The sequence below is a fragment of the Lacerta agilis genome, chromosome 11 (assembly GCF_009819535.1).
Source record: "Lacerta agilis isolate rLacAgi1 chromosome 11, rLacAgi1.pri, whole genome shotgun sequence".
Lineage (NCBI taxonomy): Eukaryota > Metazoa > Chordata > Lepidosauria > Squamata > Lacertidae > Lacerta > Lacerta agilis.
Genome location: NC_046322.1, coordinates 14,300,406 through 14,319,119, shown reverse-complemented (window position 1 = coordinate 14,319,119; position 18,714 = coordinate 14,300,406). Strand labels below are relative to the sequence as shown.

Below are 18,714 nucleotides of genomic sequence, written 5' to 3'. Positions count from 1 at the left end.
AACTGCTTTCACCTACACCCAACACTGAGCTTCCCAGGGATATTTGGCTGTTGGGAGACAGAATGCTGGGGCGAAATTCTTACGATATTCCCACCCACCCACCCAAGGGAAAATGGAAGAATAAATCGGCAGCCAGTACCTAACATCTCTGTTTTAAAAAAACAAATCTGGAAGCTTCAGGTGCAACACAGCAACTACCCCCCCCCCCCCATTCCCTGGCTTCTACAGCTGTCGTTAAGGCCTGACTACATTTATATATATTTATTTGTGTTACGTTTGAAGTACAGATCAAAATAAGAAAGGCACTGTGGTGCAAATCGGGGGGGGGGGGAGGGTGGTGGTGGGTGAGGCACACATCTGATTCGGCAGCAGGATCTTAGCAACGGGCCTGTCGCCGCAAAGGTGGAGGCAACCGCATAACAAGGAAAAACCCAAAGACAAATTCTCTCTAACAGGAGGAAAGAGATCACAAGGGTTTCTTTTTGTCCTTACCTTCTTCCTCTTCCCTCACTGCAGACAGGCGGCAGGGATACAATTTGGATTCTGGAGCCCTGAATCTGCTACTTCCTCTTCCAAAGCAACTTCCTTCTTGCGCGTACTGCATATGTATTTATCCCTCTTTTTCCCCCTTTAGGTTCTGGAAAGCAAAGGCACACCTCTCTCCACCACCAACCCCTCCTCTTAGAAATCTCGCTCTCACGCTGCTAAGCTGGAATTCAGGGAGCTGCGAGCTATAATGATGAGTCACAGGGAAGACAGCAAACCTTGTCTGTGTGACAAGGGAGCTTAGAAAACACACACACACACACACACGACTCCACCTATGCTGCTTCCACCACCATTCCAAGGTACAGTACTGATTTTTCAAACAAATTCCCTTCCAATGCTTCAGAAATGGAAGACAGGAAAGGGGGGGGGGGGAGAGCAAAAGCGCTTGGCATTTGAAGAGCTCCTCTTGTGTGCTTAAAGTGCTTTATGTGTCAGGTGGCAGTGTGGTGTAGTGGTTGGAGCACCGGACCAGGACTTGACTGGGTTCAAATCCTACTCTGGCATGTGGCGCTCACTCTCTCAGGCTAACTCGTCTCTCAGGGTTGCTGCAAGGATACAATTGGAAAGGGATGGACCGTGTACGCCACCCTCAGAACGCAATAAATAAAACAAAACATTACCCCGTCACAATGCTCACGATGACTCTGAGAGAATAAGACGTGCCTAAATCCACTTAGCGAAATTAGAGGCAGGGCTGAAGCTATAGAGCAGGTGCGGGGAACCCTTGGTCTTCCAGATGGTGTTGAACTACAACTCCCATCGCCCATGGTCATGCTTGCTGGGGCTTATGGGAGTTGTAGTTCAGCAACAGCTGGAGGGCCAAGGGTTCCCTGCACCTAATATAGAACACAGAATCATCGAGTTCAGTACTGTCTACTCTACAGTGACTGGCGGTGGCCGTCTCGAGTTTCAGACAGGAAACATTCCCATCCCTACTACCTGCAGATGCCAGGGATTGGACCTGAGCCCTTCTATATCCAAGGCAGTTGTTCCAGCACTGAGCTACCGCCTTTCCCTGGATGATTGCCGATAGCTCAGTCAGTAGAGCATTAGACGCTTGATCTCAGGGTTGTGGGTTTGAGCCCTGCATTGGGCAAAAGATTCCTGCATTGCACAGGGTTGATCCACCCGGTCCCTTCCAACTCTATGATTCTGTGAGAAGCATGCTTGCTTCTCACAAGGGCTGGGGTCACCAGTTTCAGTGGCACGGGTTTAGCCCCTGCTCCAGTGGGAACTGGAAACTTATTATTGATTGATTGATTGATTGATTGATCAAATTTATATACCACCCTATACCCGGAGGTCTCAGAGCGGTTCAGAGAACACAATCACAATATAAAACCACAAAATACATAATCAAAATAAAACACAACAACGCAATAACACCCCCCAAAAAACATATAAAGCCACATTTTAAAAAGGCATGGGATGCCAATCAACCAAAGGCCTGGTTTAAAAAGGAACGCCTAAAGGTGTATAATGAAGTCGCCAGGCGAACTTCCCTAGGGAGAGCATTCCACAAATGGGGAGCCACAGCAGAGAAGGCCAAGTTCTTGTGTTGCCACCCTCCGGACCTCTTCAGGAGGAGACACACGATGGAGGGCCTCAAAAGATGATCTCAGGGACTGAGTAGGTTCATATGGAATGAGGCAGTCCTTGGGGAATTGCGGTCCTGAGCTGCTTTAGGCTTAATACGTCAAAACCAGCACTATGAATTGGGCCTGGAAACCAATCAAACAGGTTTCAGGAATGGCGGGAAACCTGAATGCTTACAACGGGTCTTCCTCCACACCAAGTTTTCTTCAGCTTACAAAGATAAGATGCATGTTCTCCATTCAACAGAGGAAGGCTGTTCTAGTGGGCATCTGAATGCAATGGTCCTTAAAGAGCCTGGTGGGATTTTTCTTCAAGTCACGATACTCCCAGAGTTTTCTATTATTAAGAGGCAACAGCTGTGTGCTGGAGGCAGAAACACAAAACACGGTGGGAGGAATTCAGCATAGCGCTAAGCAGGTCATTTCTTCAGCGCAAGCGTCTCTGCTTGCCTGATGGAATGATCTGCCCTGTGCTGTCCCGGTGATTCTCCTGACACACACCCCAAACCTATTTGGGGGGGGCACACTAGGGGAGAAGCAAGTTGTTGCACTAGCAGAAGACCTAAGTTGTGCAGCCTTCTGTAAGCTGAATCTTGCTCAGTCCAACTCACAAAGCCTTGCACACTGGCAGCAGTAACAGAACCAGGCGAGAGGGAACAGAACCAAAACGTGCCTCGTTCTGGATGCTAGGCAATGCCGCAGTAGAGTATTAGTCAAAACACAGAAAGCCACAGCAGAATGCGGGGTGGGAAGAGAGAGAGACAATATCTGTGAAATCCAATTACCAGAGATGTCAGCTAACGCACATGGAAAGCTGCAACATTTAGCAATTAAGAAAAGGCTTTTATTCTCCCCCCCCCTCCCACCAGCTCACCGGCTCCCATGGTAACTATGGCATGAGCATACATCATAACAAAGGGGGGGAGGGGAGGAGCGGAATATGTGTGGCAATCCCAGGCTCCTTGAAGCGTTTGCGCACCAGATGCTCCATCTGGAGAAAGGGTGAACTCTGCTGAACCAGTTTGTGCATGAAAACAGAAGTGGTTGTGTTGAAATCCCGAAAATGGGAGCCACGCTTTTGCCTTTAGCTCTGGGGATCGCCTAGGAACACTACAAAGACGTGCCTATTGCTAAATCTTCCTCTGATAGGCAAGAAGCCAAATTTAAATCCACAGGGAGGCTTGCAAAACGCAAAATGAATCACAACATGCAGCAAATGGGATAGACTCCCATGGCTATTGCAGGCCAAAGCTAGGGGTATTTCCAACATTCAATTGGAATCCCTTTGCAGGAGCGTGAAACAAAGAAATCACTTTCCTGTTGAGGGCCAAATTCCCTTATTATAGGGGGGTGCATGCGGTCAGTGGGAGGAGCTGCAGCTATTGGTGGGTGGGGCCAACTCCCTATCCTCTGGTCTTTCTGCCAAGTAGGCTGCCAGTTTGGGGTGGGGGCAGATCAGTCTTGCCAGAGATCTGAGCTGATCACTTGCGGAGGACTTTTGAAATTAGGCCAAGAGCAGTGTTAGAAACTCCTATATATAAAGCTAGGCGCCAAGGTTACAGACACCAAAATGGAAAGTCTAGTTGCCATTTTGGGGCAAGACAGCTCCAAAGTCTTATTTTTCAAATGATGGACTGATTGTGATTAATTTTGAACATCTGGCTAGTTCAGATGACAACCACGAGCTAGGTAAGGGCTTTGAGAACTTAAAGAAGAAAAGACACTTTATCCAGGGACAGTCCACATATATATTGGTCTATCTCTACCTCTTTTTCTTAAGGGTGACACGGACCAGTCATAAAGTAAGAATATTCTTCACAATGTGAGCAAGGCAGTGGGGGGTGGGGTAAGTGGAAAAAAGTGGCAACAATTAACTATAACCTTGTTCACCGCTCCTGCTCAGCCTGCACAGAAAAAAAGCAATTTGGTTTCTGAAGTTCATCCTGATTGTGCAGATAAACTATAACTGATAGAATTCCACAGGATGTATATGAAAGCAGTCAAGATCCAATGATTCCCCAGGCATCCACCTCCAGATGGTGGAGACGTCATGCACCATCCTAGCGCCCAGGCATCTCCACCTGGCTGCAAGTGGCCAATAGCCAGGTGCAAAATGCGCCTAGCGCCTGGCTAATTTCGAACACTGGAGTGGCAGGTAGTTATTTCTTCGTGGAATGTAATTTGAAAGTGGGTCTACTGCTTATGGTGTGTGCACTCGTCCCAATTTTGCCTCTTTCAAGCAGATTTTGCAGAAGTGCAAAATTCAAACACTGCATTTCCACCCACAAAGAGAAATACGAATATCTTCCAGGAAAGTCTGCAGCCTCTCACAGCTATTTTCATTTTTAAGCATCAACATTGAAATAGTTACACATGTTTTCTGTACAATGTCTGATTTACTATATAACGTCAGGCTTGGCCCTCTAGTCACCCGTGAACACTTTAAAAACAACAACAACAACAACAAAAACAACAACAACAACAACAACAACCAACAGCCTAGCAATCAGAATCTGTGTCACCAAAACGTCAACTCTGTGCACTGAACTTTAGTTTCAGTGCTAATATATCTCACTGGCTGTGTTAAGAGTTCAAATCCCCAAGTATCAATGCACGCAGGCAGGGTTAAAAGGATTAGATTATTTCTGTGGCATGTATTATTGGTCTAAGCAGTCCAATTCACAAGTGAGTTATGCTGATGTAGCCTGACTTTAAACCTATTTAGTCTCATTGATTCTAAAATCGATTTGACTGTGCTACAAATAATCCAGTGGGTATTATTCCGTGCTCTTGCATAAACAGCATCCCACTATCAGAATCTGTGTTTAGTCATTTACAAAACGTGTGTGTGTGTGTGTGTGTGTGTGTGTGTGTATTCAGTCTGAGGATCTGATGTTTCTGCTGCTTACTGCGGTAAAAAGAAGAATTGCATAACTATAAACTGCAGTTCCAGTTACAGGTGGGTAGCCGTGTTGGTCTGCCATAGTCAAAACAAAATAGAAAATTCTTTCCAGTAGCACCTTAGAGACCAACTGAGTTTGTTCTTGGTATGAGCTTTGTGTGCATGCACACTTCTTCAGATACACTGAAACAGAAGTCACCAGATCCTTAAATATAGTGGGGAGGGGTATTACTCAGAAGGGTGGTGGGAATGGGTGATCAGCTGATAGGTGTGGAAAACCTGTTGACTACTCTTAACGGCTGCAATTAGTCTGCAGGGAAAGGCAAGGGGTGAGATGGCTAAAGATAGCTTTGTTATGTATAATGAGATAAGAATCCAATGTCTTTGTTCAGACCAGGTTTCTCCAAAACTGCAGTCTCTGTCTTGACAAGTCAAGTGTCCAAACGTCTCCCCCATGGAATATATTTTGAATGTTGCATACAAAAAGGAAAATCTTAAAGTGGCCCATTTCCTTGCAATCGAAATTGCCTCAATTAAAAATCTGCCTTGGGTGTCTTTATGTTCCGATCCAGGACACTAGATAGGTCAGAAGGTTTAGTGATGAAATACCCAAGAAAGTGCAAGTGCTGGTAAGAATTAAAAAGGTGGAAGTTTTTAAAAATGGAGGAAGAGGATCCTGACAAGGTATGGATCTGGGACTGGGACACACCAGGGAAAGCAGGGAGTGGGAAAGGAAATACTCACAGGGTGAGGGAGGATGACAAGGGGATGAAGGTCAATGCACAGGAACCAGAACAGCAGAGGGTCCCTGTCTCCCCAAACATGGTGGGCTCTGAGGCATAGGGAGCAGCAGGAGGAGTGAACTAGGGGGCTGAGGCAGGCAAGGGCCCACAACCCAGATCTCTAGCTGGCCAGGTGGGGCTCGCTAGCTCTGGGAGACGGTGTATGATTCCTCAGCTAGAGTAGGCTCAGGACAGGTGAGGGTCACAGGCCTCATCAAGCCCAGATGCTACAAAGTGCGAAAGGGAAGCAGAGCTGAGGGGTTGTGTCTGGGCATCCTTTCCTTGAATGCTCTATGGGACGGGGCTTTGGGTTTGACTCTGGACTGTATCCTGACTGCTGGACTAAAGACTCGGCCTACTTGGATTGACCATGGACTGTGTTTCTTGACCTTTGGACTTTGAACTGCTAGGTTGGCAGGAGCAGGGACCGAGCAGCAGGAGCTCACCCCGTCGCGGGGATTCAAACCGCTAACCTTCTGATCGGCAAGCCCAAGAGGCTCCGTGGTTTAGACCCCAGCGCCACCCACGTCCCTTGTTACTTGTATACAAAGCCCTAAACTCTGGACCGGGTTATCCTTAGGACCTCCTTCCCATTTACTGCCCAGAAAGGGTATTAAGAATAACAAATGTTTTGTATGTTAAACCACCTTGTGATCTTTGGGTGAAGGGCAGTATAGCAATTTAGAAATTGAACCTAGTTAGTTTTGCCATGGCCTGATGACTATTCGGGTTGGTGGCAACACAGAGATGCACTTTTTCACCAGTCGCACTGCTGTTGTGCAACGCTCTCCCTGCTGAAATACAAGTTGCCCCATCAGTACTGGCGTTCTGCCATCTCTTGAAGACACACCTGTTTAGACAATCGCTCCCTGATCTCCAGGCTTCAACCTTCTGTTTAAATTGTTCTTTTAACTGTTTTTAACCACTGGAGCTACATTTTAACGAGCTTGTTTATTATACGTTTTAATTGTACATGTTTTGATGGAATCATTTTGCTATGTATTTTAATTACGCGTAGCTATATTTTTTATAATTGCTTTATACTTGTTAATTCGGTGTTGGCTTTCACTTGTGTGTGAACCACCTTTGTGTTTCTTCTCAAAATGAAAGGCAGGTGTATATAAGTTATTATAACAATACTCATTTCCCCCCCAACTTAAACAGATTCTTCCGTGTTAGCCTGTTCATAGTGAGGTGGATCATAGAATTGGAAGGGACCCTGCAGATCATGTAGTCCAACCCTCTGCAATGCAAGAATACAGTGGTACCTCTAGTTATGAACTTAATTCGTTTCGGAGGTCCGTTCTTAACCTGAAACTGTTCTTAACTAGAGGCGTGCTTTCGCTAACGGGGCCTCTTCATAGAATCATAGAGTTGGAAGAGACCACAAGGGCCATCCAGTCCAACCCCCTGCCAAGCAGGAAACACCACCAAAGCATTCCTGACAGATGGCTGTCAAGCCTCTGCTTAAAGACCTCCAAAGAAGGAGACTCCACCACACTCCTTGGTAGCAAATTCCACTGCCGAACAGCTCTCACTGTCAGGAAGTTCTTCCTAATGTTTAGGTGGAATCTTCTTTCTGCCAGCTCACGATTTCCGTTCTCATCCTGGGGCAAAGTAACTCGAGGTAACTCTTCCAGGTTAGCCAACTTTGTAACCTGAAGCGTTTGTAACCTGAGATGTTTGTAACTCGAGATACCACTGTATGCAGTTGTCCTATATAGGAATTGAACCTGCAACTTTTGGCATTATCAACTGAGCTATCCTAGTGACCATGAATTTCATAATACAGGTCTGCTTTTGAAAGCAACACTGAAGAAGGAAAAAGTTGTGGTCCACCAGTTCCTCCAGAGAATTCTCAAGCTGTCCAGAAAAAAAAAACCCTTTGAGAACCACTTATTTAATACTTGACTTTCAGAAGACATCTGAAGGCAGTCCTGTATAGAGGAGTTTTTAGTGTTTTCTGTTTTATTGTTTTTAATATTTTGTTGGGAGCTGCCCATAGTGGCTGGGGCAACCCAGTCAGATGGATGGCATATAAATAAAGTAGTAGTAGTAGTAGTAGTTTGTTGTTGTGAAGCACATATAATACGTAATGCAGCATTACTATGGTTCAGTTTCCTCTTCTACATTGGCAACGCTGAGCAGAATGTCAAATCACACATCTGCAACCAATATAATGTTAGTGGCAGGGTGGAGATGTGTTTGCAAGTGTGTGTGTGTGTCATAATGCATTTAAGGCAGGCATGGCCAAACTTGGCCCTCCAGATGTTTTGGGACTACAACTCCCATCATCCCTAGTTAACAGGATCAGTGGTCAGGGATGATGGGAATGGTAGTCCCAAAATATCTGGAGGGCCAAGGCAACCTGTAATTTGGCTTTGTGGTTTAGCCCTAAGAGACTGCTGCATCTGAAGACTCAAATGAGCTGGTCAAAATATTACCTAACAGCGTTACACCCTTAGAGCAATATGCAGCAATCTTGTTTTCATGTTATGCTTGCCATTTCATCTGTTGTTATCACACAGGGAGCTGAGCCATGTGACACAAGAGGCACATTACGGCACCACAAGAGAGAATCAGAAGCAGGACAGTAAGGAAGGGAAAGGCCTGCAATCTGAACATCATGAAACTGGTTTCAGATAGTGAGTAGTAAATACAAGGAAATATGATAAGTTTGTTGAAATTTTAATCAGCAGATACACACACATACACAAGATTGAATCCAATTTGGGCTTATTCAGAGTAGGCCCACTGGAATTAAGGGACATGAGTAACTGTAACTACATTATCTCTTAGTTGGGTACAATTCATAAAACAGTAATGAAACTGGGCTTATGCAGCAATGCAAGTTTACTGAAGTAGAAAAGAAATGAATTTCATATGAAATGCTGTACACTGAACGACTTCTAGACTAAAATTGCTGTAGAACTTCTACCTAAGCAGTGCTACCCATTACTATTCATTCCTTAATGGGTCTATTTCACTGGTCTTGCTGAGAAAATTAGAAGGGCTCTTAGAAATTTATACTTACGGGCCCCACAGTCAAATGCTTAAGGCGGCAGGCTGGACTCCAAAGGCACTGGGTGAGCAAATACCTAAACCAGGACTGCTGGATGCATTTTCAAAGTTGCACCAAGATGACGGCAGAGAGGAACAGCAAACTGCACGTATAAGCTATAAATTCACCGCTGCCGGACTCTGCGGGAAAGGAATCCTCTTGTAAACCCTGGCCCTCCCATATCTTAAACATCCATCTGTGTTTTGTCATGGGAGGGAGGGAGACCTACCTCTTTTTGTTGACTTCAGGGTGAATTATTTGCATGTGTAACCTATAAAGTATTCCAACTGGGCTGGGGACATAAGGAGGCAAGAGAAACCCAACCTTTCTCCTGCACAGCCCCATTGCAGAATGGCACAATTAGAACCAACTGCCCACGCAACAGCGGAAACGACACACCTGAAATGCCCTTAAGTTCGCCATGAGATGTTTACTATTTAGATGTTAAGCTGCTCTCTCTGAAATTGGGTCTGCAACATTTACAAACCATCCTGTGCCCATGTACATGGAACCCTAGTTCTGCTGACCTCAGTGGGACTTAACTCTCAAGGAGGCATTCAGTAGCTGAACCAGATTAATCTATTCCAAGGGTTGCCAGCGTGGACTTCATAGGCACCATTGGTGGCCTTGAGGTCTTCCCCTAGAACCCAGGAAATCCCCCAATTTCTCCCAATCACTGCTGTCTTGGCTGTGAGTTCGTGAGTGTGGTCATCCTTTTCTCCCTTGAAAAGTACAGAGAGATGAAGGAGGAAATTCCTCTTCTAGCTCTATGTGATTCAATTATACTGTATCACCCTTTTATCCAGTTTCCTTGGAAAAGCAAGTTTATGTGCGCTCTTTCTCTCTCTCTCCTGACCTAGGGAAGGGAATAATTCCAAATAAGCCCATACACTTGATGACAACTGCTCTATTCAAAACACATTGACTAAAATAGATGCAACAGTGCATATTTTATTATTTTTTATTTTCAATACAGGTAAAACTTACATAAAACTGCAAGTGGGAAGCAACGTATTGAAACACACATATCCTACTAAGAGTGGGGGGGGGAGGTGCCTTTAAGATGTCTACCACAAAGATTATTTGCATCACTTGAAAGCAGAACTATTTCTCTCGTAAGCAAATGAAAGCAGTTAATCGAGCTACACCATCGATCAACGAATATCTCTCGAGACCCCCAATGACACTATCCCTTTAAAACAGCATCAATCATGCCCCTTTAAACAGCCCTGGCTTCCCCAAAGAATCCTGGGAATTGTAGCAGTTGTCAGAAGACCCCTATTTCTCTCATAAAACTACAATTCCCTGCATGGCTTAGCCATCTCTCTCTTTTGTGGCGCCTGCCCTGTGGAACGCCCTCCCATCACATGTCAAGGAAATAAACAACTGTTTGATGTTTAGAAGACATCTGAAGGGAAGCCCTGTCTAGGGAAGTTTCTAATGACTGATGTTTTTAATGTATTTTTAATCTTTTGTTGGAAGCTGCCCAGAGCAGCTGGGGAAACCCAGACAGATGGGCGGGTTATAAATAATAATAATAAGTAGTAGTAGTAGTAGTAGTAGTAGTAGTTGTTGTTGTTGTTTCCCAGCAGAGGCACCAAGTGGTCCCCAAGACTGGGGGCGAGGGCGGCACACACTGCACACACGACGGAGGAGGCCGAGCGCTCTCTGGAGGAGCCGGCCACTGGGCCTGAATCACACGTCATACGCATGACACAGTGCTCACAGCGCCACCTGGAGATGAATGGGGCCCGGCCCCCTTGAAACAAATATTGAGCTGTCACGCCTGTTTTCTAGGGAACTCTTGAAATGGCTGCTCTGTGAAGGGAACAGGGGTCTCATTACAATTCTCACCACCCTGAGTGAATTTCCGTTCCCAGGATTGTTTCTTGGGGCAGGGAACCATCACTGTTTAAAATGGTATGACGCCGCTTTAAATATTTAGTGCATAGAATCATAGAATCCTAGAGTTGGAAGAGACCACAAGGGCCATCCAGTCCAACCCCCTGCCAAGCAGGAAACACCATCAAAGCATTCCTGACAGATGGCTGTCAAGCCTCTGCTTAAAGACCTCTAAAGAAGGAGACTCCACCACACTCCTTGGCAGCAAATTCCACTGCCGAACAGCTCTTACTGTCAGGAAGTTCTTCCTAATGTTTAGGTGGAATCTTCTTTCTTGTAGTTTGAATCCACTGCTCCGTGTCCGCTTCTCTGGAGCAGCAGAAAACAACCTTTCTCCCTCCTCTATATGACATCCTTTTATATATTTGAACATGGCTATCATATCACCCCTTAACCTTCTCTTCTCCAGGCTAAACATACAGTGCAGATGGGACCTAGCAGCAAGCGGGGCTTATCTTACAGCAATCCTATGAGAGGCTGCAGGGACATGGAGCAGTGGGAGGTGGGAGACTTTTTCACAGTGTTGGCTTCAGGCCGGCACAGCAAGGCAGCCCTGATTCGGTTCCTCTCCTGTGAATTATTAGGATTTTGTGGCCGGCCGGCCCAGGTTCACCTAGCTACAGGGCACTCCATTGGCTACTGCCAGTGGAACCGAAACAGGCCTAGCTAACCCTTAGCCTGGCGATTGAGTCAAACAGGGCTGCAGAGAACCCTATTATGAACCTCCTGCTAATTTAGCATTGCTCCTACACATATTCAAGAATAAGGAAGTTGCTCTCATCCTCAGAGCTTCCACTGCCCTGCCTCCATCCAACAGCAGACAAGAAATACCAGAATTTTATGTGAGAAACACTACAGCGGAATTGAAAAGTGAGCAGCTGCCTTGGTGTTCAGACCTGCCTGGTGACGACCCAAGTCCACATAAAATGGTATTACTCATGGCTTAATGTTAACACAGAGCTGACGCAGCAGCAAACTTGCAAACCAAAAAAAAACAAAACAAGAATTTTAAAGCGTTCGCACAGTGTCGCGATTGCTTCCAATAACTCTGGGTGCATTTCAGATGCAAAATGCGATTCCAAACATCTACAAAGCCTGTTCTGAGTCATTGTCTCTGGTGGCAATGGAATCATCTGAGCTTTAAGAAGAAGTCTAGGACGCTTGGCCAAAGCAGCTCACATTCCATACAAAGAAGAGCCAAATCGAAGTGAAGCCTTTTAAATTACATTTCGCAATTAAAGCACACTTGTACTCATTTCTATGCTAGCGACAAAAGGCATATTTTGTGGCCACTGTGAAAACAGAATGCTGGACCTGATGGGCCATTGGTCTGGTTCAGCAGACTATTTCCTAGGTTTTTAATCAGGACACTGAAAATCTTACCCAATCCACTGAAAATCTTGCTCAGGTCCCTTCTGGAGCAGATAGCACAGCAACCCTCAGGATGCTGCAGATACCAAGCCCACACTGGTACAGAGTATGGGCTTTGTGGATAGAGAGGCACTGCTTCGGGGTGAAGAAGTTGGGAGTCCTGTGTGTATCCGACGGGGTTGTACTACAAAGGAGCCTGGATTGAAATCATTTGGTTTAACTTCCGCATGGGCCAGGCAGTCCGTATCTCTTGCGCACGAACAAACCACCTCCAAGGACACAAGGGCAAGGAGAAGGGAAGTAAAGCAAGGGCTCCTGATTCGGGCTGTTTTAATAACCCTCCATAAAACATAGTAAACAGTCGTTTTGTTCTGGCTCTCCATCCAAGCAGTGTTGTGCGTCAACTGAAATGTGCTCAAATCATAACTGCTTCAAAAATGAATGATCAAGTGAAAGAGGGCATCGAGGACAACGTTCGGAAGAACAAGACAGAGAGAACCTGTTCTTCCATGATGAGAAAGGCACAACAATCTGGCACAATCGGGTTTGCTGGCCGGCTCATATTGCCTCTTCGCAGAAGCTGAGGAGCAATGCCCTTAGTGTACCAAAATCACTGAAGGAAGTCGGGAGGCCAAACCCCATAGCACCTAGCAGGTTTATTGTGGCATGAGGTTCCACTGGCCAAAACAGATCAGCGCTGCAGTGTGGAACCGGTCTGCCCTTGAGCCTCTTCAATGGTGAAAGAGACAAAACATGCTATCAGGTGTTGGAGCACCAGTGAAGGATTCACCAGAAGTTCAGGACTGTCACCAAAGGCTTTAAAACAAGACTCTCCCACCTTCCTCCCCATTTCTACGGAAGCTGCTTAATTTTTAACAGGCATGTAGGGAGCCTCAGGCTTGTACGGGAATCCCACCTCCTGTCATGGAAATAATCCATTCTAAGGCACCAACCCCTCTTCACTCAGGAGGAAACACTATTAAATTTAGTGGGACTTAATTCCACGTAAACATTCCTGGGAGCAGGATGCACTCAGTCAGGTGAGAAGGGAAAGACACACTTTCTAAATGGCACTGTTCTGGTAAATAGTATTGTTTTGCAGACAATCATTCTAGAGACATTCCATGGAAGGCACAGTCATACCTCGGGTTACGTGTGCTTCAGGTTGTGGTTTTTTTGGGTTCCGAACGCGGAAAACCCGGAAGTGTTTACTTCTGGGTTTCGCCTGGCGAGCATGCGCAGAAGCAGTTTGCACATGCGCAGTAGCACGGTATCGCACTTTTGAGCATGCACGGTATCACCGCTCAGGTTACGGACTTTTCGGGGTGCGAATGGCACCCCGGAACGGATTGGGTCCGTAACCCGAGGTACCACTGTATCTGTTAAAAGGATTTGCACCGACTTCACTCAAGGCACCTGCCTGAACATTTCGATGAACTGGCACACATTCTGATGAACCAACACCTTCAAGCTTTGCAAGCATCCCCATCCTTTAGTGGGTAAAATGATACCGCAAATGTAACAAGCCAACTCAGATTTCTAGAGAGGGACAGAGAGGCCCAACCTCCCTCTCATATTACTTGTTGTTATGTCTATTGGTGGTTTTACATATGTTAAAAGGGCACGGGGGTTTCCCGGCTAAACCTCTCCAGTGTCACCTTCTGAACTTCCTAGTCGGTTTGCTCTTTCTTTTTATTCCAGTCATGGAAGGTTGAAATGTGGAGATCTAATGAGGTGCATCAAGCTTTGATGCTACAGCCAATGCTAACCCAGTTCCATAAGGCCTGTAGCAGTTATGAGTTTGTAAAGTGTGTTCCTTAGTTTTAAGAACAAACCTTGCTCCCGCTTAAAACCTTGTGATCCTTTAACGAGCTGGATGAAAATTATGGTTAGAAAAGCACTTCAATTGGTATGCCACCTTTTCTCCTGTACCATCTAGGCTATGATACCGCCCTCGAATCTCTGAGGCAAAAGCTCTGGGACATATCACATAGTGATCTCCAATCTCAATCTCATGTTATCTGTGGCCCATTAGCAGTAGGAATTCACTATGGGTTTGAGTTTCAGACACCTGCATATCTTAGAAATTTGTCTGTGCCAACATATCGGCGTCTTTTCACCAAAGCCAGATTAAATGTATTCCCATCAGAAGTGTTAAACGGCAGGCTGAGAGGTATCCCTTATCAAAATAGGATCTGTGTGTGCTCTCAGGACGTCGAGTGCATGAGGCATATTTTATTGCACTGCGGACAATATGATCAAGCTAGGGAACTATTGATTAAACCACTATTGGCAAATCAGCCGGGTCAATCTGAAGCCTACTATATCAAATATCTTCTGGATGACAAATCCAATGATATCACAGTGTCCATGGCAAAAGTTTCTTTCAGTAGTCATACGAATCAAAGATCAACATACCCATGACTAAACAAATAACACTTCGGTCTTCCTGCCCTGGGGGTTGTCTGTATGAATCTGTATTTTATTCTGAATCCATGTTATGGGTCGCTGGACCGCAATAAAGATTATTATTATTATTAGTTAATGAGCAGCTGGTAGACTTGAAGGCAATGCCGCACAACTCAAGCCACTTTGTCACCATTAATATTTATTTATGGTAAAATAAAAAAAAGAAAAAGGGCACAAGCTATTTTAAAATTACACGCTTTTATACAAAGAGAGATCTGAGAAGCATAGCAGGCACGTGCTTATCCTGGAGAAGAGATAATCATAAGAGGGAATATGATAGCCCCCATCAATTGAAGGGCAGTCACATAGATCAGTGGTTCCCAATTGATGGCCTGGGGGGACTTGCCTATGGGTCAGTGGTAGCATTCATGTAACCATAGAGATACCAAAAGTTTCAAAAGTAGGGGATCCACAGAACTTAGCTGATGGGGAACCAAGGCAGTCTTCCCCAATGTGGTGTCTTCCATATGGTTTGGACTACAGCTCGCATCATTCCTGACTGTTGGCCATGTTGGCTGGGCCTGATGGGAGTCGTAGTCCAAGACATCTGCAGGTTGCAGAAGACTGCTCCAGAGGGCAGGATCCAAATCAATGGATCCCAGTTACAAGAAAGGGGATTTCGACTAAACATTAGGAAGGCATGCCTGGTGCTATAAAGCTCAGAGGCACAGACGGCTTTGGAAGGTGGTGGACTCACTCCTTCGTTAGACTGAACCATGAAAACTAAATTCAGGTTGCATATTCCAGACTGACAGCAATAAAGCCGACGGGATTTTTAAAAGCTCAGCAGCGATTGCAAGGTGCGTGATGAAAGCCAAATCTGCCAAAAAGTCCTGCAGACACCAAAGGGAGAATTATTGTGAGACACTACTATATACACCTAATCGCCTCTGAATAATGGTTTTGACCTGAAAAGCACCAGGCCATTCCTTTAATCTGAAGAAACAATTTCCCAGCACTCACTTCTCTCTATAATCCTCTGCTCATTAGCACTGCACTCTACTTTAAGAATATGAGAGCTATGCTGGATCAGGCCAAAGGCCCATCTAGTCCAGCATCCTGTTCTCAAAGATGCCTATGAGAAGTTCACGGTGAGTACCACCACGGTCACCCTACATGTTATTTCCAGAAATATACACGGCAGTGTTTAGAAACTCAGATATATAAACCAGGCACCAAGTGGCTCCTTAAACCAGGGTTACAGTCGACAAAATGGAAGGTCCAGTTGTTGTTTTGGGGGCCAGACAGCTCTAAAGCTGTATTTTTCAATACAATTTTTGGTTCCTGAAATCATTCTGATTGTGCAGATGGATAGAATTCTACAGGATGTGGACATTACTGTGTGAAAGCAACCAAGATCCAAGGATCCCCAGGCATGCACCTCCAGGTGGTGTAGACGTCATGCGCCATCCTGGCGCCCCAGGCATCTCCACTTGGTCCACAAGTGGTCAATAGCCAGGTGCAAAATGCGCCTGGCACCTGGCGAATTTCGAACGCTGATACAGAGACATACTGTCTTCAACAGCGGTCAATAGAACATATAATAGCCTATAAATTCCTCCATGAATTGCTCCAGATCCCTTTAAAACCATCCAAGGTGCTGGCCGTCACTATGACTATAAGCAGTGAATTCCATAGCTTAACCATACCTCCTTTTGTCTCTCCTGAACCTTCCAACATTCAGCTTGGATGTGCCCAAGTTCTAAATTTATAAGAGAGTTACAAGGTGCGCCCTCTTCATACCCGATGCCTAGTGAGTGTCTTTTGTGCTTTGGTATCCAGACCCAAAGTGGAAATCATTCTGGAGAAGGCATATTAAGGAATAGCGAGGTGCTGCTTCATGGACTTGAAATTGCTGCAATCTTAAATACCTAGCTATTTTGAAGGTCTGATTCATCACTGTGCCTGATCATGTTCTCCAAACCCTCCTCCACATACACACAAACACACACACACACACACACACACACACACAAACCATCATATTGTGCGCCATAGATATCCAGACGATTTATGTGATTTTAAAAAAGTGTTTGCAATCACTTGGGGTTGCCTAATTAATAGTGTTTTTGGTAATTATGCAAAATGGAACAATCCTGCCATTAAAAGAGATGGGGGCAGGGGGAGAAACATAACAGAAGAGGCAGCCTTTGGTTTTAGGGGAAGAAGATTTCAGCAAAGGAACTTGTGGGTCCAAAACTAGAACCTCACCCAGGAAGCTTGCACAAAAAGAGGATGTGCTGAAACTTTTATCATTTTGGTAGGAAGATCAGCTTTGCATTAAAAGGCCCCACTAAGGCAAGTTCCAGATTGTTTGGTGCATCTGTATTTATATAAATTCATTTATATAAATACTTGCTGCACTTATACCCCACCGATCTGGCAAAGCGCTCAAGTCAAGTTTGACGTTTAAAATAATAGCTTCACAATCTAAGAAGCATGATGCAAACAGGAACAGAGCAGAGGGGCAAAGGGGGGAAATGCCTAGAGAGCAAAGAAATAATTGAGGAGCAAATTCATCCGTCCACATGTACTTAGTCCCCTAAGCATTCTACCTATTCTTCATCAGGCCACCAGGGGGAGCTTCATGCGCCATGAATACAAGAGAGGGGGCGCACTGTACAGTACTTGCAAAGTCTGTAAATCTAACAGTTTGGGTGCATACAACTGCACAACTATTCCAACCAAGACACACACAAAAACCTAGGTCCTTCCATCATCAACAACACATTCTTTAACACCAAATAGAGTTGACCAAGAATTAAAAGTTTTAAATGGCAATGATATGATTTTGAAACATTTCACGTATATTATTTCAGTATAATCCTAACAACCCATAAATGTAATTCCTTAAGTACTATCCTCATATTGGACATAGGGAAGTAGGATTAAGACACTAGCTGAATTTCAGTGTCACCCTCAGCTATGGGGTTTTGGTGACATGAACAAGTCTATGCGCCCCTTCACTTCTCCCCTTCTCCCCTGCTCATAAAGAATTTAAACCTTTCACGTTCTGTTTTTGATAAACTACGGCTTAATGTTACATCCCGACCCTGAACAGTTTGTAATCTTATTCACGCTTCATGATGAAACTCGCCAGACACATAAACCGTGGTTTGAAGTCTGCTTTTTCAGACAAACTACAGTTAAGATAAAGGGACACGGGTGGTGCTGGTGGGGTTAAACCACAGAGCCTAGGGCTTGCTGATCAGAAGGTCGGCGGTTTGAATCCCCGCGATGGGGTGAGCTCCCTGTGCTTGGCCTCTGCTCCTGCCAACCTAGCAGTTCAAAAGCACGTCAAAGTGCAAGTAGATAAATAGGTACCGCTTCTGGCGGGAAGGTAAACGGCGTTTCCGTGTGCTGCTCTGGTTGGCCAGAAGCGGCTTTGTCATGCTGGCCACATGACCCGGAAGCTGGACGCTGGCTTCCCTCGGCCATTAATGCGAGATGAGCGCCGCAAACCCCAGAGTCAGACACGACTGGACCTAATGGTCAGGGGTCCCTTTACCTTTTTACAGTTAAGATTAACTGCGTTTTGTTGGGTTTGCTGACACTGCAAACTGTGTTATCCAAAACAGGAAGCAAAAGCATTTGAAATACTTCTCAGAGCTGTGTCAGAGGAGGAAAGAGAGTGCATGAGCCCGTGGGAGAGGCTAGGTTCACTCCTGTTATGATAAACCATGGTTTATTATGACATGCAAAACACAGCTTCAGGATTTCTGAAAGTCACATGAATCAAATGAGGTTTGAACAGGATCTTCCTTGTTCTCAGCTTCTATACTTAGCTGCTACTTTACACAAGTTACTGTATTTCATGAATCCTCCACACACACACCCCAATTATCGTTATAATAAATATGCATATTACCCAAACCTCAATATAGGTGCCTTTTTAAGAAATGAAAGGGAGTATGATACAAATGATTGGCAAATTGGTTGGTTTTTTATTATTATTATTTTAGCACCGAAAAAAACCACCCCATCATCATAACAGCACGGCATATAAATCCAAGCAAAATGCGAACCAATCGAATTGCATTGAAGGGCATAAATTAAAGGAAGCAGATAAAGGTTCTTTTCCCA

At 45.1% G+C, this 18,714-nt stretch overlaps 1 protein-coding gene across 4 annotated transcripts in view; it reads right to left on the bottom strand.

Annotated features, from left to right (window-relative positions):
* Positions 1 to 18,714, bottom strand: part of NEDD4L (NEDD4 like E3 ubiquitin protein ligase) — a 253,666-nt gene that overhangs the window by 141,859 nt on the left and 93,093 nt on the right. The gene's annotated exons all lie outside the window — the stretch shown is intronic.